A 24,279-nucleotide genomic window follows, 5' to 3' on the forward strand; every position below is an offset into this window, starting at 1 on the left:
ATTTTCTTCATTTAAAATTACTTTCCTTCCCTAAACAACATTTTTGCTTCTTTTGCACAGCCAAGAAGATCTCAGTAAGAGTTTATGTGACAAAACAAATTGTAAAACGAAGATAAAATTATCTGTTTGCACAGAGCTTTATGGGAGTGTAGGGAAAATTACCTAGGTGCCTCAGATAATTTCAAGGTAGTGAAGTACAATTTTCATTGCATTCCATTATAGTTATCAACATAACCTGCACATCAGAAGGGCCAAGTTACAGTGGTTACATCCTTGACAAAACTAGTGTGCAGGATTCCATAAAAATGGATTGAATCTGAAGAGTGGGTGGTGTTGCCTTAAGAGAGTGTGGAGAAAAAAACTCCAGGCCAGTTTAGTGTAAAAGATAAGACAAAGAGAGTAGGTCCATTAATGAAGCCTCAGGCCAAGGGAATACACAACATGCCCACACCTGCCCAGACAGTGGTTCTAATTTTTTATAATAAGGCCCATCCAATCCCAGGTCTGCCCAACACACCCCTTCGGGAATTGGGTTTGGGGTCTTTGGGACACCTTCTTCCTCATCTTCATGTTCTTCGCAGCATGCACAATCTGTGGAGCTTCTCCAAAGTTCTGTCCTTGAAGGTCTTTGTGTCTGTGTGATATCTTCTGGTCCAAGCTTTTCTACAATTCTACCTTGAGAAGAAGACTAAACACACTAACGGAATTTAGAGGGATTGATGTGGGATGGGCTAATAGGGTTGGGTATGTGTAAACATTATGCTACAGGGTAAGAGATATAATACAGCTACATTAAAATCTGCATTTACTACACAACTACTTCTAAAATCCACAAAACTTAAAAAAATTCAAAAAGCTCCGAGGTATCAGTGGAATTTTTTTTTCCAGTGAAATTCTCTCTAAAAGGCTGAACAAAGTATTAGTTAAGTAATAAATAATGTAGAAATGTATTATCTTTAGTATGCTTGTGGATGAGCTCAGAGGACTGTGTTCTTATTTTCACTGACATCCCACTGGGCTATTTGGTAATGTTTGTTTTAAGCCATACAGTAAATATAAATGTATGACTACTGTGAGATCCATTTAACCTTTCTGAATGGTGTAAAATGCAGTAAGACAGCAATACATGAATTATTGCACTACCGGGCAATGTAAGCAATGCCCAGTAAAATAAACTAACTCCAGTAGATAAGCTGGGCAGTTACTGAAAACAGGGAAAAGAATCAAGGGTATACTAGAACTTCACCAGAGACTGAGCAATCTAACAAGAATAGCATTGAAAGTGGCTGAGGGTCTGCCCAGCCCAACATCTGTCCCTGGCAATGGGGCTTAGCAGCTGCCTCTGAAGAGGAGTAGAGCAAACATAAAATTATGTTCTCTGTGACCCAAAGGTTTTTGAATGAGAGACAGCATCTTTATTACATTGCACCTGATGGACTGTCCTTCTACAAACTTACCCAGCCCCTCACTGAACCTGTGTACGCTCAACATCTGTCGTAAGAAGTTTCACAGATAAACTGTACACTGTGGGAAGAATATTCAAGATGTTTGTTTTGAACTTGTCTTTTGCTAAATTATTTTTAAGACACCTCTCCCCTAACACCTTTACCAAATCATTTGGTTGGGAAAGGGTAAAGTATAGGCATCCTTTTTTCTAAATCATGATTTTACAGATATATTTTTAGTCTAGACATCCCAGTCTACTTACTCAGTTTTTATAAGGAAATACTCCTGCTTCTTTGCTTATCCCTTTTTCCACCTTCTGAAGTTTCACTATGGCCTTTTTGAATTGAAAAGATGAGAAGTATAAACACTAGTCAAGACAAAAATGCACCATGGATTTACACAGCAGCCTGCTGATCTACTCAGCACCTGGTCTACTGACACCTGACAGAATGCACCTGTTTCAGGGGGAAAAGAGTTTTAGCAGAGGAGCTATTGGGGCATGTTGGTAGTTCTTTAAACTAGCTTGGAAGGGGAAAAGAGAGAAAACCAGGCTCACCAGTGATGAGTGATGGGAAAATGTGACAGAACTTGAAGAAATGAGCGCTAATAGGGTCCCTCAATCATCTTCACAAGGTGTTGGTTGCAATGTGTCACACTTGAAATGTTTCTACACCCGTATGCATAGCATGAGGAACAATCAAGAGGAGCTTGAAGCTTTGACACAGTTCCAGAGGTTTGACATAATTGGCATAAGTGAAACCTGATGGGGTGAGACCTGTGACTGGAGCATCCTGTTGGATGGTTACAGGATCTTCAGAAGGGACAGGCAGGGCAGAAGAGATGGAGGGATGGCACTGTATGTAATAGAAGGGTTAGAATGCACGGACCGCATGGCTGGCAGTGGCACAGTTGAGAGCCTCTGGATAAGAATCAAGGGGCAAATAAATGCGGATGTCACCGTGGGAGTCTGCTATAGACCTCCTAGACAGGTCTAGGTGGTGAAGGACCTTGAGGGGAAACCGTATGAGGAGCGGCTGAGGTCACTTGGTCTGTTCAGCCTGGAGAAGAGGAGACTGAGGGGAGACTTCATTGCAGTCTACAACTTCCTTGTGAGGGGAAGAGGAGGGGCAGGCACTGATCTCTTCTCTATGGAGACCAGTGACATGACTCAAGGGAATGGCCTGAGGTTGTGACAGGAGAGATTTAGGTCAGATATTAGAAAAAGGTTCTTTACCCAGATTAGTGGTTGGGCACTGAAACAGGCTTCCCAGGGAAGTGGTCACATCACTGATAGAATTCAAGAAATGTTTGGACTATACTCTTGAACATGTGGTGTGACTCTTGGGGTCCTGTGGAGGGCCAGGATTTAGACTCAATGATCCTTGTGATTTCCTTCAGCATATTCTGTGATTCTGTGATTTCTTCTGATTGTCTGTTTATTCTCAATAATTATTTATATCAGTTCTTGCACTGTTATTGACAAATAAGCTGAGGAATATATTTTTATAGAAGAACATCTTACAATAATGACCAGTGTTTCCTGAGTTATAATTATTAACTCATGTTAAAGTTGTACATAAAGTTGAGGTCAATTTTGCCCCTGTATCTACATGACCTTACAACAGTTCACAGTGAATGTCATCGACCAATTTTTCCCAGTCATTAGCTCTTGCAAGCATTTTATGTGGTCTCCTGAATAACCCCTAGACTTCCACATTTAACCTTTTACTTAAAAATCTAGACCATTTAAAAATATGTTGACTATAGCAGAGCTAGCCTGATTCCCTCTAGAGTGTCATGGAAGGGTCATACCCCTTATTCTGTGCTAGTTTAATATTTTTAAGAGCTGTTGGACTGGATATATTTAATCTCTATAGTAACTACAGATCAAATCAAAATGAGTTTAAAAACTGGAAATGTTTTCCTGTATGGCACAGTGAACCCTACCAGCAGATGTTATTGAGGTATGATTGGAAAAATGTTTTTCATTTCTGTTAGAATATCTGAAATAAAATGTGGAATTTAGAAACAGCCAACTGTCTTGAAAAAGATATAATGATTTATTCTTTGAGGAAGAAGCCAACTCCAGATCATATCTATAAAAGGAAACTTACCTAATTTAATGGATTGTTCCACTCCTAAGAGCTTATTTTAGTCCATACTAAAGCTTCTTCTACTATGTGTTCTTATCACCAAGTCTAGTTGTAGAAAGTAATTCTGGTTTTCTTAATAAAAATTGAAATCAAAAGAAACCAAGATTGAAATGTATGGTTAGAAATGAAAATTGCTTGACCACCCAAAAAGCAAAAGTATTGGCAAAAATTGTCTTCAGACAACTTGCACTGCAGACTACCTCCAGTGACTCAGAGTGATATTATATTTAGTATATGTGAACAGGTTCAGAAATAAAAGGCTTGCATTTCCTACTGCGTTGCTGGTTTTCTTTGTATCTTTTTATAGTCAAGGGATTTGTTTTCATTTTTTTTTCCTGGATGTACCCAACTGTCTCAAAGTACTTTTTCTATATGGATGCTCTGGACTTTTTGTAAAAGAAATAAATACTGTAGATCTCATAGCAAAGTATGCCCTTATATGCAAACACCATTTATTGTTTTAAAGATACTAACAAAAAATGTGGGAACATCAGCGTAACAGCTATCAGATGGTTACTCCCTACATCAACCACCATTAAAGAATTCATAGCTTCCAAACAGCAGAAAATCAGTGGCACCTGAAATAGAAAATAAATATGCCAAGTATGAGCCTCTGTGTTTGTTGCAACGGGAAGCTAAGAAAATGATTTGGAACCAAGTAAAAAAAACATAATGAAATAGCTGAAGCATTAAATTAATATTTCTGATGTGAATTTATGATAGGAAATCCTAGCAACTCAGAATAAGTGCTAACCAGCTCAGATGAAGTCAGCATGTCTGACTGAGTGATCTGACTGATCTGAGTGATTTATTAAGGACAAGTGAAAGTGAGCAAGTGTTGGTGATTTATTGAGAAGAGGAATAAAATCTTCCCCCATAGATACTCTAAAGCGGGAGGATGACAGACAAAACCTTTCTTCACACATTTCTCATTAGGGAGAATATTACAGGATTAGCAATATCCTAGTGGCACTCAAAATAATAAAAACCAAAAAGGGTTTTGCACTACATTTAAAGTTGACTACATGCTGTTATTTTCTCTTTACAGGTTGCTGTTGCAACTTTGATAGGCAGCAGTGATTTATTAGGAGTAGTTTCAATTAGTGCTTTGCCTAATGAATCAGTAATGGGAAAAAAGCTCTCTCAAGATGTGGTCTTGGCCATCATTACTATTATCCTGGCTGGAGTAAAAGACTTGCTGCTATTTTTAAGAAAATCAACACTTACTGTTTTGTCCATGGTGTATGAGCTGACTAACTGTACAAGATAACAGGAGGAAGGTTGCTGCTGAGTGCTACAACAAGAGGCATAATCAGTGGGGAGTTACAGATTTTTCTTTCTTTCCTGCTTCCTCCCATGTCTCCCTTTTTCCTCTCAAATTTATTGTCCACCAGATCTTTTCCCTCCATACACATCTCTTATTTTAAGCCTCATTCCTCGTTCATTCACACTCTGTTTGCCAAACAAAACCCTAACTCATTTATGTTTACCTCCCACACCAATTCAGATTTTAGAAAAAAGCTTGAATGACATTCAAAGCATAATGTGTGGCTAGATAATGGACTGACATAAGGTACCATGCCAAAAAAGTATTCGTAGCACTTGTTGACTAAATACGGCTGCATTTTTTTAAGAAAAAAATATAGAATCATGAAAATGAAAACTATGTGATGATGTTGGTGAATAAAGAAGTTGCCTTCCACTTGAATGTAAAACCTTTAATTTGGTATTTTTTGATTCTACAGTCTTTGCAAATCCTTTCCTGTTCCCATGCGCAATAAAATACTTGTTGTAATCTTATTTCCACTGTCAGTCTGGAAAAATAAGTAGGTGGTCAGAATTTCTCCAATGCAGGTTAGATTTGGAAATTTATTTCAAGATAAGTACTCCAAATTAATATAAATATTCTATATTTCCAGAAAATTGACATATTTTTTGCATTTTAATTGCTGTAAACAAGTTTAGATAGCAATAAATTCCAGAGATTATCTGTTATATATTCTGCATATAAACAGATAGGAGAATTTTAAGTATTTAAATTTGTAAATATTTATATTTTAGATTTAGCATTCGTTAAAAGAGCTTTTTAAACATTTACAGTAAATTTCCCCTGAGATAATTAAATTTTGCATTACTTTTCTGTGGGTCGTATTATGCATGTTTTTTTTTTATTGCTTTTGTAAATAATTTGTCAAACTTGGCATTTCTGCATAGGAAAAAGTATTAACCCACCAACTGTTTTTTCTGTTCATGGGGTGGATATATGCATACAATGTGTTTACTTGTTGCATACGCAGATCGAAAGAATTTGCAAGGCAAGCACTCAGGAGGGGAAGAACAGCAAAATAAAAGCTATACAATAAAGCTTAGATTTGTTCCTTTGTGTTTTATAGATAAAAAAGAGCCCCGTGCACCACTTCTATGATAAATAGCTGCATTTATTCTTTTTGTGTAGTGTTGCCTGCAGAAGTCCTCCTCGGATTTCAAATGTATGGTTTATGTTTTCTGTTTTAATGATTAATAAAGGTACCACATAAATTGGACTTCATACAAAGCTCGGGTAGGTTCATGTGAAACAGCTCCTCCCAACCTGACGTATTAAGCGTATGTTCTTCAGAGAAAGTCCTTAATTTGGGAAAAAATATTTTTTATTTATGAAGTATTTAAGTGATAGTTTGTTTCTAAAAAGGCATCTGTGCTCTTCTTGAGTGTTTAGACACTTGCTTATTGCTTTCCTGGACTGGGGCTTAGTTTGAATATTTAAGATTATTATCTTGGTTCTATTACTTTGACTCTCAGCACTTGAAGAAAGGGAACGAGTTTGTCCCTGAAAAGGTGCTGAACTACTGAAATTGTCCCATTTGTACATGCAAATCTGAATTTGGAGGGTTCAAAAATGATGTGTCCCCAAAGGGCTGGCATTTAATAAAATAAACCTATCTGTACAGTGAAGTGGGAAGAACATCCATATTTATTGGTAGAAAAACCTTCATAAAATCTTCAGAAATTCATGGGATTAGCGGCAGTGAAGGTGGTGTGTAAGCAAAGTTTCAGGGTTTCTGAGAAAGTTTTACTTCTCAGAAAAAAGTACAGCTGAGGATAACGGGTTGACTGATGAAGATGGTATTTTATTATGTTAACAGGTTTTGTGCTAAAACAAAATCTGCATTAAAGCCCTGGATTTTGTAAACAAGCAGTCAACAACACTTTTTATGTATTCACATTATGTTTTGGCTTATTATTCTTAGTAAAACTGATGCCAACTTGTGTGACATTTGATTGTGGAATGCTAAACACGTTGCAGGGATAGAACACAAAGGGAAACACACATACAGTTTTCTCCTCTATAATGCTAAGCAAAGTATCCTGTATACCATAAATACATGTCTAGCTCTTCAATATGCCTAAAAGAAAAATGTCTCATAATGCCAGGAGGTAAGCAACAGTGAAGACACTGCATCTCGTGTTCCAGTTCAGAGGATGATAGAGAAAAGGGATGGCAAGAGATTTTATGCAGCAGATGAGAAATGTATGCTCAGTTTGCAATCTGCATGCCATTAAACAGGGCAGTTAGAGTCAGACCTGCTCTCTTTTCTACGTTTCTCGTTAGTTGGTGCCTAGCAGCTGGTATGAGCTTTTTACTTTTGTTGCCTTTATCATCATTATAAATGAGGGAGATGAATTCATTAGAGCTGCTTCAAACAGCCCAGCAGTGACATTTGCTTTGGTAACTGAAGAATGACGAAGGAAGGAAATGAAAGGAGAGAGGATGTCTTCAGCCTTGCTCATGAGCCAAAGTAACGCCTCAGGATAGAGGTGTTGATTTTGACATGAGATATCTGCACCTGTATGTTGGTGGCTCCTCCTCACAAAAGCCCTGATTGAGGACTCTGCAATGAATTCCCCTGGGGTGAAATGGAGCAAGAAGTAGGACTTTTTCATTAGGACTTTGTTAGGCTGTTCAAGAACCAATTCGGACTGGTAGCATAAAGTAACAGCCCCTTGAAACCATCCTGAGGGTCACAGATCCCAGTGGCTTCTTATAGCAGCTTCATTTCACACTGAGTTCTTCTGTTTTACTGAAACTTTATAGTTACTGATTGCCTCCAATGACATACTCAAAACATCTGCTCAGGCCAGCCAAGGGGGCCATCGCAGGATCAAAAGCAAAAAACAATGAGCATAAAAAAGCTCCCCAGAGAAGGCAGATGTGAGAAAAGCACCAATAAACTCCTGGCTGCACAACTGTTTCAGCTTTCTAGAAAGAAATTATTTTTTTCATCATTTGGCCTGAGGGAAGGACCTGCGCTCTGTTGCTGGTGCTGTCATAGATGCTGGTGGGGGTGGAATGAGACTTCGTGGCTGTAAGCAACTGGCAGCAATACTCTCTTACAAGGTAATTTCTCTGAGGCTGCAACAGATATGGAAGGGAAAGGTAACTGAGCCATGACCAAAAGGCCTACAGGGTACCCTAGCAGTCATTACAGTTGTTCATGTCATTGCAAATGCTGTTAGGTGGTGTTTAGTACTGATTTTGTGCAAGTGTAGATGGTTGTGCAAAGACGAATTCCGTTGTCACCTGTAAAATCTTCTGCAGAATTGACTCTGTTTTTGTGCATGTATCTAGAGATGGGCCGGTGTAAATAATAAATAAAAACAAGGAAATGTGAAGGAAAAAGAAAATCCTTTGGTGTAAGGATGGCCCACAGCCAGTGCCCATGCCAAATCTGGAAATAAATAAGTCTAAAAAAGTATGATATGCACAAATAACTATGAGTTGGGTAAGTAGTTTTGAGGCAATGCTTCCCATGCACAGAACTTAGTGCAATTCATACCTCAGCAAAATTCTCTTTTTAAGAGACGTTTTGGTCCCTCTTAATCCTAATTCTAACTATTCTGATCAAATTAGTGTTTTGCTATTTGGGTTTTTTTTTAAATAGCCTTATGTGTTAATCTTCTAAACCTGGCTCAGCTAAGTATCTGAAGCCTTGAAGTGGTCCTGTTGAAAATTTTTGCTAAATGCCCATTTCCTCCCCATGTAGGAAGACTTTTTGATTCTTCTTGTTTATTTCTGAGGAGAAGGAACCCTCCCAAGTCTTCTAGCAGCTTTTTCACCTCTACTGTGTAAATGTGTACTTCTTTAATGTCTCCTAAAAAAATGATGCTGTAAGCTAGTAGCTTTGGAAATGTTGTAGATTTGTGCGAGTCCTCAATGAAACAATACTTAGGAACCTAAGACATGAACGAGAATTGAAATTTAGGTCCTTTTCTAGAAAACTAGAAACTCATTTATTGGAAATGCAAACCAGTATACTAGCATAAGGGGACTGGTGGCACATACATCTATAGACAATAGACAAGAGGGGTCAGAGAAAGCTGACACATAAAGATCTACTTTGAGGTTAGCTTTGTCAACCTTGATGGTAACACTTTTGTGACTCAAAAGGCAGAAAGATGAGCCTGTATTTTCTGCCCAGAGAAATCCTGTCTGGCAAATCTATTATGTCTGTTATAAAGCACCTGTGTTTTCAAGAAAAAGCGAATGAGGCACAGCCCTCCTTCTATCCACATCTCTGAAATAGCGGCTGGTTAGTAAGCTGATGGAGGAACAAATCTGCATTTCCAGCAGTATATTTTGTCTAATAATTAGTAGTTTTCTTGCTACTGTGTTGGCACACACTTGGCTCTGTTATTAATGAGCTTAACTCCACTGATTTTGCTTCGTTATGGAAATTTCTGTAATATAGGAATGTCTCCGGCTTTGCTGGACTGGGTTTATTAATAAAAGTGTAGCCCTGTAACCTTCAAGACTGACCTACTGAGGACCTTGCTCCAGATCCCTAGGTCAAGACTGGTTTCTGTGATAATGCCCTGGTTCACACTAGAAATAAAATTGATGCTGTGTATTCACTTGGCATGAAAAAGGGTGCAATAATTACAACAGTTCTAACTCTGGTTTTTGCTGGTTTGTTTAATATGATAAATTGATAAAAAATCCCTTGTAGACATGAACACACAGTAGAAGAAAACCAATTAATTAGAACTTGGATTAACTGAGCATCAGTGTTTAGTGTGGAAGTGGTCCCTGCTGCTATACAGAAAGCCTTAGCCCTCAAGAGTCTGTGACTAAAGGACACCGAACTGAATCACTTAAGTAGTCATGCTGTCAGTAGACATTAATGAAATTTGCTTTTGCATACTAATAATAGAGACTCTGGTCTGTATCCTGTAAATCTTTATTGACTTCTATCTAAAAAACCAAACCAGCTGCAAAAATATCATTAGTAGGAATAGATGAGCATAATGGTTACTGCTGTTAATCTGTGCATGAATTATCTGGCTTATCAGATCTACCAAGATGCTCTTGGCATCCCAGCACTGGTTCAGTCAGCTGAAATCCATGGTGCCTCAAATGCAGTGCAATTGCTATGAAACTCAAGAGAAAAGAGGATTAGTTTGTGCAGCAGTCTTGTCGTCTTTGGTGTGATTCATAATTGCATTTGAAAGGTATTCAAAATATATGAGGTTACCTCCCCAGAGTCCAGTACTGACTGCAGTGGATCCCTGCACGGTGTGTGGGTGCATGTATCTGCCATCTACCTTTGGACCTGAGCATATGTGCAGTGACGAGGACTGAAGTTAGAAGCCCAAAACTTTTAAAAATCTTCCCTCAGAACCTCAGCTGTGTGTGTGAGGAGCAAATGAAATTGCCTATACTGATAATAATGTTCTCTGCAAAGGAGAGAATATTCTTTTACCAGAAAATGTACAGTTGAAGTCTGTATCTGAGATATCTTGGCAAGAGAGGGAACCATGCAAGTTCTGGAAACCTTTGTTTAAAAGCTGAACATTTATTGTTGATTGTAGGAGCGAAACCTTTCTGCAGTAAAACTTGAGGCTCCATTAAAAAGGTGCTCTTTTGTTACAGCTGAGTAGAATCTCTTTCTTTTCCAACTTGACCATTGTTTTACTTTTACTGCTATTAGCTGTATTCCTGCCCTGCAGGTCTTCCATTTCTTTTACAAATATACTATACTGATACAAACATATTAAGTTCTACACTGCTGAGTCTATGCTTGGGAGGTTTTGTCAGTACAACTATATAGCATGATTAAAGTACTGTGATTCTTCTGTCATTATTCTTTTCCCTGAGGCTATTTTGCCTCATATCCACGATCATTTGATCTCACTAGAATCTTCCTACATTTACTCCTTTTTAATTATTTTTCTTTTTATTTTCCCTTCTAAGATGTGTACGTTTTCCATTGCTGCCTTCCATTTCTTTCCTCCTATGTCCTAGACTTCTATTTTTGCTTAACTTCAAAGCTAAGACCAAAACAAGGACACTGGTACAGGGTCAAAGTAGCACTGGCCCTGCCAGCTGAGAAGTCTGAGGCTTGATCTGCCTTGGTAGAGTTGCTTTCCTCAGAGAAAAACCTGTAACTTCTAGCATCTTCTTGGTCTTCTAAGTTTGGTTATTCTCGGAAGCCAAATGCCTACAGCAACATCTTCCTAATATACAGGGAGGAGAAAATATTAATTGTTTGCCTCCTCTGCTCCTGAAGTCTCAGCAACAGAGATTATTTTTCTCTTTGTTCCATTTGCTGGAACTCCTGAATTTCATGTGAATGGATACTAAAAGCCCTGGCCCCCAGCCCCATGAGTATTTTCTTTCCATAGATATTAGCATAAGCAATTTTGATTATAGCAATAAATTTATTGCTCCCTGAGATTTAGCTGATTGCAGGGCTTGTAATCATTGCAGGACAGGAACAGCAAATATTAGGAGGGGACAGGAAAGATACGGCCCCTGGAGATGTTGGCAGCTGTGTGGAGATGATGGTCACTGCACGCTGTGGTTCAGACCGCAGGAAAGGCAGCCTGGAAGCAAGATGGGAATAAGCCCCACAATGGTCAAGAGGCTCATCAGAAATAGCCAGCTGGGACTTGTGCAAGGATTAAGGGGTTAGGCAAAAAGCCTTCATCTTAGGTGGAGGAGAAGGAAAGGAGAGGGGAGAAAAAAAGATAAGTGTAGGAGCTTGTTCTGAGTGACTAGTGTATCTGCCAGGAAGGGACAGGATGTCTCTTCAGCCTGTAGGAAAGGTTTGGCCCCATTAGGTAAAGGTTAACCACAGTCCCAAAGGCTTATGCTGTGGCAAGTGCTTTATAAGCCAGCAAAAATCAGAATGTGAAGTACAGATAACCTCACTTTGGTGGTTCTTGCATTCCCTTTGGAAACATTTATGTGTAGCTTTTGACATCAGCGTATAAACCTTTTATAAGTTTCCACTAATTCAGCCAAAGAGGCATTCATGGATTCATCACATTAATTTAAAAGTGTAGGATGCGTTTCAGCAATATGGTATTTGTGTACAAATATTCAGCAGCTATGATGAAAATTAATTCCAGGATTAAATTAATCTACATATTCATCTTCTTCAGTAGTGTTCAAAATGAAAAGCAAGAACACTTGAGAAATAAAGTTAGACTAACTAGCAATGTGTGAATATTCTGGGTTTGATTAACTGTTTTTAAGACTACCATTTTTCTACTGAAAAGAATCACCATAGCACCATTCCTCTTATCCTGTACTTTTATAGCAAGGGTTGGCTTTCATGCATCTTACTTGCTGCAGCCTGAGTTTTAAATTTGTACCTTATTCTCTCTTGACAGTATTTGTCTTTCTTTCTTGCCTCATTGGTTTCAGATAATTATTTATACCAATTTTACTTTTAGATTTTTGTAGCCTTGACAGCTTTGCCTACAGGGATATTTTCCTGGTTTACTGTACAGTTTCATAACCAGCCGTCTGTTCTGCTGAGATCAGGTTCTTTAATAATTCTACTGTACTGACAGTAAGGGGTAACTTGTGGTACTAGCCTACACTTTGGGGTGCTGTCAGTCGAGTCCCTTACATTTCAAAAGTGGAGGCAATATTACTGTCATGTCCCTGATGTTCTCTGGTGGAGCACAAAGTTTTTTTAGGCACTGTGACACTAAAATTTTAGCTCCACAGTTTTGGTTTAAATTCTGTGTCAGGGAAGAAAGACAGACTTTGGTTGTTTACTGAAATGTTTAAATTATCATTTAAATGCTGCCATTGAGACTAGAAGAGCTATAGCTCTGATTACTTATAGTGCTGTAGTGACAAACCCAGATGGCACTCAGGTCCCTATTATTCTAAGCTAACACTGTAAGGAAGTTTAGACTAAAGAAGAAATGTCCATCTCTGCACAATGGACAGTGCTAAGACATTCTAAACAAGTCAAAACAAGCTCTTTGCAAATTTACTAACCAAGCTGGGAAGTGCCGAAGGAGTCGTAGGACCTACAGACCTACCAAGATTCCAGCAGGTGAGAATAGAGATAACATTTTCAACAAGTTAATCCTATCCCTGCTGCAGACATTTAAAACATCTATTGAAAAAAAAAAAAATTAAAAATCATAGCTTTGTTTTACTTTCTTATCCAAGAAATTGACAAAATAGAGTCTTTTTTTTTTTTTTCCCTGACTGCTTCATGTAGTTCCATAAAACATTGACTGAAACAGTCATTTTAAGCCCACTGTTTTGTATCATAGTTTTGTGGAAATGGTATAAAACATAAAGAACAAACTGATGAGTACTGTTAGATATTTTCTATGAGATAAATGATTCAGAGTAAATGTGACAATTTAACTCTAAGATATTCCAAAGTGCCCTTTCCTCTTTTTTACACCTCTTCTTTACTTTTGTTTTTATTTTTAATTTGAGAAAAGTTAATGACTTTTTTTTTTTTGGTTGGTTGGTTGGTTTTGTTTGTTTGTTTGTTTGTTTGTGGTTTTTTGTTTTGTTTTGTTTTGTTTTGAGTTTGTCAAACTATGATTGCGGGTGCTGGCAGAGAAAGGAGGCATGAATGGTGCTGGAGCCAGAATCAATCACCAAAAAAAATTACTTTTTCCACACTTCCCAGTTCCTGTTCAAGGGCAAAGGAGCAATACATGTGGGAAACTGCTGCTTGCTCTTTCATCCACTACTGTGCTGAGAGAGTCAGTGGGCCAATACTTTAGACATGTTGCTTTTATAAAGGTAGTAAATCCTTGGCTCTATTAAAAATAATGGAAGTTTTGCCACTAGATTTTGAAATGCACAGGTCTGTTTACTCTTAATTTCTGAGGGTGTGATTTGTTTTGTTTTGTTTTGTTTTCCTCAAAGACTTCTCTTGCAGTTAGATAGTTCTAACAGAATGTCGCAGCATTAATGGTCTCGGTGAGGATCTTGCACTCCTGCTCTCTCAATGTAGTGGATGGATTGCCTCAGACAGTTGCTGCCTTCCTTGGAGATGGGAAACTTCCCTAATACATTGCTTTACCTTACTCTTAGCAGCACCTGTGTGCCACAGAGGATGCTTCATATCCTCTGAGAGCTCAGATGAGAGAAGAGACATTTCAAGATGGGAATATACGAGTGGCTGGGCACAGCTGGTATTTTGACACTGCTGAAAAGTAAAAATCTTCTGTAGACACCTTATCCAAAAAGTGTGTACACATACATATATGTATGTATACGTATAAAAAGTAGGTACATATATATATGTGTATACCCACATTTAAGATAGTTTTTATAACCTTTTCCATGTGGGAACCCTCCCTGCCCCCATGTCATGCACTAGCTGCTGATAGCATGGAATTCAGTTGCAGTTTGCATGACTTACAGACAACTGCCTCTATGTCTCTGCTGTGATGACAATACATTTGGATGAGTATGGAGAACTGGAATACAGAGTAAATTAGTATTGCTATTATTTTATTATTTGTGTGCTTACATTCTTGCTTTATTTTTTTTAAAAAAGCCCCGAAGCATATGTTTTACAATCCCATTTACTCCCATTAGCACACAGACACACTCTGTTTCAAATTGACTTTTAAAACAGATGTCTTCTCAAATTCATTTTAAAAATAGTTTGTCCCTACCCTGAGGAGATCTGGAATCCTTCAAAACATACAGCAATTTACATTCAGAAAAAACTGTTCAAGTCAAGCTTTATCAGCTCATACTGTGCACAGTTTGGCGTGTTCAGAGTGGATTGAGAAAAAATAAGAGCTTTGTAACTTGTAGCAGTGTGAACATAGGACTGATACAATGTTCAGGATAAAAGAACAGCTTCTTTCTCTTAAATAAAAGGAACAAAATCAGTGTTTTGAACCTTGCATCCTCTGCTTGATTAGAGGTGTTAATTAATTCAGCATAATCACTGTCTATGTTCACAAAGTGTGGTCCCCTCAGGACTGCTGTGCTGCCTCTTATCAGCTGCCTCTGAATGGCACTGCTCTGCTCAGCTGTAGCTGTGCTTTGCAAAGCATGTCAGATGGGGTCAATAGATCTTTTCAGCTCCTACTTTATAGCCATGTATCTGCCTGAGTGCTCTTTAGTTATTCATATGCTTTGGGTAACTGGGCATCACAAGAGGAAAAGTCATTTTCCTTCTGTGTGTTTTAGTCATACACTGTTCCAGCCTTATCTTCACTTAAGTTTTAGAGAACTATTTTGGGAAAAGAGCAGGAAAGTTTATGGGGTCATCTGCAAACCCACTTACAGAGCTTTTCACTGCCTTTCTGAAGTAATCCCAGATGATCTCGAAGGATAGAGAAGGGCTTTGAGCATCTAGGCCCTTGAGGTTCTCACGGGTGCAGCTACTTCTTGGCAGCTGGAATGTGTATATTTCCTAAGGGGAGATTCTTCAGCCTTCTGAGTCAACAAGGTGGTTAATAAGTCTAGTAGAGGGGAAAAAAGGAACAGAGGTAAAGGGGAACCCAGGCTTTTGAATCTATATGGTATCTTCAAGTGCTGATAGGTTTCTGATGACCTCTATCCATCCTTCAAGACTAGAAGATTTCACTCTCAATTTTTATTTCACTAAGCCACTATTGACATTACCATTCTGTCTTTGTTTTCTGTATTTCCTCATGCCAAGTAATAGCTTTTATACCTTTTCCTCATCTGGTTTTCTTTTCTGTAGAACAACAGTTGTCCTGAGAGCATTCTTTATAATAGCAAGAAAGTTGTGTCCTAGAGTGGATATTGTAGATTTCTTTCATACTTGAAAATTACTTATAATTTTTTCATCTCAAAGAACAATCTCTTCTTCCTTTGCAACATCTCCCTTGGACAAAGTTTTCATGTGTTGGAGGCATTCTCCTTACTTTTTCTCTTGTAAGGGATACAGGAGGAAACAAAGGAGAATGTATTTCTTCCTATTCTGTTGCCCTGAATTCTTGTAATGCCAGGTCACAATTTCAAAAGAAAAAAATTATTGGGAAGAAAAAATCTTAAATAGTAAACTATAAATCAAGGGACAAGCACATCATTTGACTGCAATGCGATGTATGAGTGTTTCCATCAAGCTGAACCATGATTCATCATTGGCCGCGCACTGGCAGAAACATTCCCTGATGCAGTCTTGCTGCAGGTCCTGTAATTCATACGCCTTAACAGCTTCAGGAGCAAGCCGGAGCTTTTTAAATAATAGTTTGCAAGAATGATAATTACAGACCTGTCATACAGTGGGGAATGCTACAGAGGCATTGAGTGCACAAGGCAGACCTGTGATTTTCTGGAAAAAATCATGATTGCCTCTAAGGATGGTGGAATTAGAAATAACTGTTCCATGACATGTCAAGAGAGCAGTAGGAGATCAAGCACAGTCTGTGGCTGAAATACTTTAAAGGTGGACTAGAAACCATAAAACTGCTTTTTTTTTGCCTTTTCCCTTCCATGATGCCTGAGATATTTCAAAGAACAGTGGATTTCTTCTTTTTCCCTTTTTCCTTTTTATTTTCTTTTCTTTTTAACATTCTACACTTTAGATCAGTGTCATGCTTTATGCCCAGCTGGAAATTGGCACCATGCAGCAGCTGCTCAACCACACCCTCTCTCCTCTCCCACCCCGGTGGAATGGGGAAGAGAATCAAAGTAAAACTTGTAGGTTGAGATAAGAACAGTTTAATAATTGAAAATAATGTAAAAGACAGTAATAATGATGATAATAAAAAGGGAAAAAAACAGTGATGTACAATACAATTGCTCACCTCCTGCTGACTGAAGCCAGATCCCCCTTTCCTGAACCCAGATTGCCCATCCCCTCCCTTCCAGGTAACTCCCCCCATTTACATACTGGGCATGATGTTCCATGGTGTGGAATATCCCTTTGCTCAGTTCAGGTCACCTGTCCCAGCTATGCTGCCTCCCACTTTCTTCCACAAACCTCCTCACTGGCAAAGCATGAGACAAGAAAAAAGTCCTTGACTTGGGAGAAACACAACTTAGCAAAAACCCAAAACATCAGTGTGTTATTAACACCATTCTCATTCTGAATCCAGAACACAGCACAGTGACAGCTACTGAGAGGAAATTAACTCTACCCTAGCTAAAACCAGGAAAATCAGGTACCTGAAACAGTAATGCTATCCAAAGACAGAGATAGCAACCAGGCTCCCTTACTCCATTTACTGCATTAACTGGAAAAACCTCTTATTTACATGGGGATCATCAATATTTGGGCTTTTCAGAGGCCTTATCAAAAAAGCTTAGAGGGAACTGAAACAATTTAGTACAGCGAGAAACAAGAGGTAGTTAAAAAATTGTGTGAGCATAATCACAGTTACCTTTAGCATGGACATGAGCAGTGTTTTGTAGGTTATATAGTATGATCATTCCTGTTACAAAGAAGAAACAGCTGCAAGGGAAGGTCTCTCTGTAGCAGAACAAACATAACCTCCCTAACATTTTTTACTAATTTAGGGAGACAAGAGAACAGATGGGAAAAAGGAAAAGCTTTTTAAGCTTCCTGACTCTGGAGAAGGAAATGACATCATATGGGGCAACTATAGGAACAGATGCCCATCCATTTGATGCTGACAGGGCTGAAGATTGGTCTGCTGGAAACCTGTTTACTTCCTTTTCTGCCTGCAAAACCGCTCCACAAGAGGCCCATTTGTTGCTGTTTTGGATTTTCTTTGTCTATCTCTCCCTGCTCTGCCCTCACTCTTCAGCTTTCTGAAGCATAGCTAACTTTCTTTCCTTCACTCATAAATTTTGCTACTTGTTTTCATGGCAGTGTTTTCATATCAGAGAACATCTCAGATTGCCTTGCCATTACTCTGAGACTTGCCAAGTCTCCCCACTGACTTTTATCCCCTCTTTCTTTCTTCCATCCCTGTCTGACTCCACGCTGTTCTTTCACTTAGAAAAGCCACACACTCTATGAGACCCAAAGTACAGGATGTCTATGACTTGACTGTCATGCCTGTTAGTCAAACTTCAATCATTTTTTTGTTAAAGCTTCTTTTGACAGAGGATTTGTACTTAGCAGAATCATGAAAACAGCAGTTATCCAAATTATCACTGCATTACGTTTATGCTGCTCTATCTCCTCACAGTGATGCAGTCTAGACTATTCCTTAATTTTATGTTCTTCAAAGAAAAGAAGAGAAAAAAGAAGGATGTTGCAAAACCCAGAGGCCATGTAAAAATCTCCATTTTTCAGACTGGCTGCATTTCTGTCTTTCAAGCCTGTACAAGTTCTGCTGACATAGTAGTGATTTAGTGTGGTGCAAAAAAGATGAAGAATTTCAAGGTGTTATAGCAAAATAGTTTAAATCATGCCTAACTGAAAAGAAGACAAAGAAGGACAGAAAAAACTATAAAAAAACTTTGTTTTCAGCAAGGAAGTTAACTTTTCTGTTTTCTCAAGCACGTCATATCTTTCCATGCAAATCATTTTGGAAAGTAGATGTGCTCATTCAGGTTCAGCAATTTCAATGTCTCCATCATGCTGGTATCAGTCACATCAGCTGATATCAGCTGTTTTAATGTTGTGTAGCATTTAGGTACACACTGCATCTGACTGGGGATATATGAAAGTTTTCATACACTCTGGTTTCCCTAACTCAAAAAATGCTTGAGACAGGAACTAAAATTCGCAAAGTCTGAAGTAGCTGACCTGTATAAAAGAATACAAATAGCATCCTAAATTTCCAATAACCTCCTGAAGACAGAAGTCTGATCCTGGTGAAAATGTGAAGTAACTAATGATATCTTGCTGAACAGGGTTTCAACAAAAGAAAATTACAAGAAATAAACCCAAAAAGATCTTAAATATTAGTTGAAAATTTATTCAGCTTCTTTTATGTTTGAGCAGATTATGGTCCCATATTTCAAAGTTGCCAAAAAAGAGTAGGGACAAACTTATGCTGGAAATCACAGCTTTTGAAATAAGTAGTATTCCTCAGACTTCTGGGAGATGGCATGCACTATTGTAGATGAAACAACAGACTGTGTCACACTAGCAGAGCCAAACCCAGTGAAAAATTTGAAAGTGTTAAAAAAAAAAAATTCTCAATCAGTTGCAGAATTATTCAGATGATAAGGTGAACATTAAGACTTGAAGTACACATGTTCTGATACTCTGCTGGGCTATCATTTTCCCAACCCACCAGCACCTCATCAAAATGAAGCTAAAATGTTGAAACTGGTATTTTTCCAGTTGTTGTTCAGCTCCACGGACAAACAGGACTCCTCCTATCACACATTTCAGGGATAGGCATTCTTCAGATGCACTAAGTTTTGAGGACTTGTTGTTCTGGTGACTCAACGAAAAGGAAGAATAAGCAGAGTCTTAGTGAGGACTTGTCATGATTTAACTCCAACCATTTACCAAGGCCCATGCAGCCACTCACTCACTCCTCCACCAGCAAGATCCTGAAGAGAATCAGAAGGGTAAAAGCCAGAAAACTCAGGGCACGAGATAAAGACAGTTTAATAGGGTAAGTAAAAGTCACACATGCAAGCAAAGCAAAGCAAATGATTCAGTGCTTCTTATGGGCAAGCAGGTGTTCAGCCATCTCCAGAAGAGCAGGGCCCCGTCATGCATAACAATTACTTGGGAAGATAAACACCATCACTCCAAATGTCATCCTCTTCCTCCTTCTCCACACCTCTTTATATGCTGAGCGTGATGGCATATTGTTCAGAATATCCTTTGGTCAGTTTGGATCACCTGTCCCATCTGTGTCTCCTCCCAGCCCCTCATGCATCCCCAACCCCCTGACCAGCGTGGCAGAACAAAAAGCAGAAAAGGCCTTGGCCTTGTGTTAGCCCTGCTCAGCAATAACAGAAACATCTCTACATTACCAACCCTGTGTTCAGCACAAATCCAAAACACAGCCCCATACCAGCCACTGTGAAGAAAATTAACTCTATCCCAGACAAAACCAGCGCATAACTTCACTTGGTTGTATATATAAAGTTTGGACTGAATGTTTACAAAATAAGCATTCATAAACATAAAGATATATGTGATGAACTTACCTTTCTCATGCTTCTTCTGATTCAAACCTCTTCCAGTTGCACACAGACATCTGTAGACTTTCTCAACTGTACTGAAATGTCATTTCCTTGATTTTTAAGAAGATACATATAAGTACATATTTGGACTCTTTCTTCCTACTGGTCTTTTCCATACCTTGGCCTTTTACCTACTACACATTATAGTATGGTATTACATAAAAAAATGATTCCATGTTAATTAAAATATTTTAAAAGCATTGTTGTGAAACCCCATTATGCTTTCATTTCTACTCAAACAACAGAAAACCAGACAGTGATTAAGAGTGTAGAACAATGAAGTAATACATGTAAATAGGTAAGGTCTGTATTTGCCCTGTATCAAAATAATAATTAAAAAAAATATTTTGTAGTGAGTCTTAGGCCTTTGGGCACCTATCTATGATTAATACCATTTTCCTTTTATTCCTCTTGCTTTTGTCTGCCTCACAGCAATTTGCAGTTGCAGGGGAACTACCTAATCATTGCCTCACTTTATACATCTGTAAAATAGAGGGTATATTACCAGGCTTAATCCATTTTTATACAGATGAATGAGGAGTCCGGTACAAGTTTCCTTTTTCTTTCGCTAGCTCTTGAATAGAGAATATGTTTTTTCTTTCTGAGTTTTTCAAGAGAAAATTTAGTGCTGGGAGAAACTTCTGCTATAACACAGATCTCTATCACCTAAGCACTGATGGAAGAAGCTGTTGTCTTTCCCTTTTTTTGTTTTTATTCACTTCCCTTTTTGGCCAACATAGCCCTTGCTGGGCACCTAGAACACAACCAGCAGATGCTGCTGGGGCAAGCCTGGGAAAATATTTCTTTTGGCTACTTGTTGGCAGACACTGTATGGTGGTAGAGGACTATACTTTATGTTTCACTGCTGCAGTGATCTGACCAAAAAAAAGGCAGAGAAGACTTGCAGTGTTTGATCTGAAAAAGACTTGAGAAATTGTCCTGGCTACGCAGGACCCTGAGCCCCAGCTGATGAGCAGGGGACCCTTGCGATGCCATCTGGTCATCCAGCAGCAGACACATATGAGGAGGAAATCACAGAATCATTTAGCTTGGAAAAAACTCTTAAGATCATGGAGTCCAACAATAAACCCAGCACTGCCAAGTGCACCACTAAACCATGTCCTTAAGTGCCAAATCTACAAGTCTTTTAGGTGTCTCCAGGGATGGTGACTCAACCACTTCCTTGGGAAGCCCGTTCCAACGCCTGACCACCCTTGCAGTGAAGAAATTTTTCCTAATATCCAATCTAAGCCTCTTCGGATGCAATTTGAGGTCGTCCCTCTTCTGTCACTTGTTTCTTGGGAGAAGACACCAACCCCCCTGCCCCTCCCCTCACTACAATCTACTTTCAGGTAGTTGTAGAGAGCAATACAGTCCCCCCTGAGCCTCCTTTTCTCCAGGCTAAACAACCCCATCTCCCTCAACCACTCCTCCTAAGACTGCTGCTCCAGACCCTTCACCACCTCCATTGCCCTTCTCTGGACGTGCTCCAGCACCTCAATGTCATTCTTGTAGTGAGGGGCCCAAAACTGAACACAGGATTCAAGGTGTGAATACTACAACAGGAAGAACTACACTGAATCTGCAGACAACTGTGACAAGTGCCACTAAGGTTCTGGGTAAGTTTTTTTATAAAGGCTGATTATGTCCTTCAATAATTTCCATTTAATTTCCTTTCATACCTAATTTTCACATATGAACTTTAATCAGTTTATCTGGAGTTAGTTATGTGTCTCAGTTTGAGACAATTTGGAAGGGCACAGACCTCGGACAGAGGAATCCTCCTTCAGATTCAATACCCCTGGCTTCTCCAATACAAAAAGAGAGGCCAAATATGCCTGGATACAAGTAGAAAAATGAATTCTTTACCAAGAAGAAATGCTAGTAACAATACTGATAAAACTGGGTTAAACCAACTGATGAAGAGAAACTTCCCAAGCCCCACCCACCAGACCAAACTGAGATTGCTGCCAGCCTCCCCCCCTTGGAAAAAAACCCATGTGTCCACAGGTGAGAGATCAGATGGCTGCCCTCCCACGTGGTTTGCCTCCCCTATGCCCAGAAAACCTGGCAGGAACAGTTGGAGAGTCAGCCCTGGAAGGATATGACGGATGACTGGGATCCGATGCTGGCACATGCTTGCGTGGCACTGGAGTGAGGCTGCAGTGCTGGTACAGGCAGTCAGAGCAGGGCTGTGGACCCCCCGAGGCCGCTGGAAGGACCTGCAAGACACTTGTTTCATCCAGCAATAAGACTTGGTTGTTGCAATTTCAATGTTTGTTGGTTGAAGTGGTTATTGTAGTCCTGTCAATGTGGTGATCACGGTCTGGGTCTATTAAAGTGGTGGTGGAAGCCTTTGGGTAGTGAGGGAAGCCCCGAAACTCCGTTACATATGCTCAGGTTCAGGTGGGAACACCTCTGATACTTCCTCCGGGATGGGGAGCTTTACACTGGATGATGTAATACTGTGAGTCATGGATATTTCGGGAGTCTCTGACACCTTCTAAGATATTGCAGCTGTTTCTTAAGTCAGAGCAGCTCAGTCCACCGTGGCCCACTACAGCTCATCAACAAGAGATGAATACCTTCAGGCTAGGTGTAATGTTCCAGGGAGTCATCACAGCTGTCATCAGTGTAATGAAAAATGAATACTCCTCCACCTTGCAGGATTTACCTATTTCCATACCTTGTTTAACACCCAGCTTGTAGCCTGAGATGTTGCATGTGCATGACTTCAGCTCCTGGCCTGGGTGGGCACTCTGCATATTGTTAGCAAAGCACTCATCAGCAAAGCACACTGCTGATTGAGCCTTGAGCACCAATAGTCCAGTCCCTGACAGCACCTGGGTGGTCACTGTAGGTGGTCGAATGTTTGAGTCATTAATTACTATCAGTTCAGTCTCTTTAAGGAAGGCAAAACACCAAAAGGCCATATTTGGAGAAAAGAAAATGTGGATACTAGGACTTTTGTGAAACCCCGTGCATCATGCAACAAGTTCCTTGGATAACTTAAAAAAAAAATTAAGTTCTTGAATTAGTTTAATTTTTGTTTAATAATGAAGGGAGAATAAGTATAACTTTTGTGCCTGTATGAATTGGTACCTAAATGTTAGGAGAAAAACCTAATGCATTGGATCTGACAGTCTGAGAGAGGCTACAGCAGCTCCATGCCTAGGTTCAAGCAGTAGTGAGGCTGAAGATGCATTCACAATAAGCACATTTATACACAGCACATTGTGTGCATCATGATTCACATAATATACGTGGTCAGCCACACAAATTCATAGACAGACACACAGAACACTCACATGAGAACAAACAGCACCAACAGCCTCATCCTGCCGTCCTCTCTAGCTGAGCAGGATGGAAATCACTGGTAGAAATAGATATATACACTTGTACGACACGAATGCCTCCAGCAGTTATGCTCCTCAGACATTCAGTCTGCCCAGTTGCTGGTTCCTGACTGAACATATGAGTCCTCAAGGTCACAGCAACCCTCCAGCTGCTAGTACAGACTCTGAGCACACACCCCTAGAGACCTGGACAGTCACATCCCTTTGGCAGCTGGCTGGGACTCCCCTGGTCCCCACTGCCCAGTACACTCCTGATCTTGCTCTGGCACCCAGACAATCTACACACTAGCTAGTTGGGCTTGATGCTCAACAGCCATCACATGTGTACTCACTGACACTTGCCTCAGTTGCTAAGCTCAGACCCTCAACAATAGACAGGGCATGGCCTGACAAGGGTATCAACAATCCAACTACTTACAGGTGACTAGTGTCTTTTATCCCTTACCCCTCTACTTTTTGATAGTTGTTCCCCTCCAGTTGTTTGAATCCAATATGTTCTTCTTCCCTAAGCATCCTGTTAGGAGTCTTGTGCAATCCCCAAATGTTTTTCCCCTGCATAACCATCATGCTTCCTATACCTCTAAAGAAGAGAGCAACCTCTCTCAGCTGAAAAGGTGCTTTGGAGTTGACTACTCTCAATGTATTTACAACTAGGCTGTGGGACCGAGGCTCTGGACAGGGTGTCCCTTCTTCAGAGTCCCTAATTTGGGGTTCCACCTGCCTTTGAGCCCCTGTGTTGCTCTGGGCTTGTGGAGATGGGCCTTTGGTGGGCTGATGGATCCTGTGATGTGCCTGGGAGCAGGTGGCACAGCATGTCCTGTGGACTTCCCCTCTGTGCTCCGTTGTGGGTGTGCAGATATAAACTTTTATCACATAAACTAACAATAAATGTATTCCTACTACTGCACCACCTTTAACTTTATAACTTTTTCTCTGTGAATCT

Source organism: Empidonax traillii, unplaced genomic scaffold (assembly GCF_003031625.1).
Source record: "Empidonax traillii isolate 1590-97213 ecotype Southwest subspecies unplaced genomic scaffold, ASM303162v1 scaffold750:size552251, whole genome shotgun sequence".
NCBI classification, from domain to species: Eukaryota; Metazoa; Chordata; class Aves; order Passeriformes; family Tyrannidae; genus Empidonax; species Empidonax traillii.